Genomic DNA, 247 nt, shown 5'->3' on the forward strand with positions numbered 1-247 from the left:
ACTGAAACCAACATTTATTTGAAATGCTTCTGTTAATTTAATCTGTGTATATGGCTTAATTATGATTGAATCCTCAATGTAACAGAAATGAATTATATCAGGATTAAAATTCTAGTACCACATCACCCATTCCATTTTCTTTGCCTTTTTTTTTCTCCTTTAAAAGATGCAAGGCTGCTGTTTTAATTACCTTTATGTTGCTATGTATTCCAAGCCTGAAAAACTGTTCAGACCTTGATTACTTGAT

The sequence above is a fragment of the Passer montanus genome, unplaced genomic scaffold, assembly GCF_014805655.1.
Source record: "Passer montanus isolate IOZ18808 unplaced genomic scaffold, ASM1480565v1 scaffold72, whole genome shotgun sequence".
Lineage (NCBI taxonomy): Eukaryota > Metazoa > Chordata > Aves > Passeriformes > Passeridae > Passer > Passer montanus.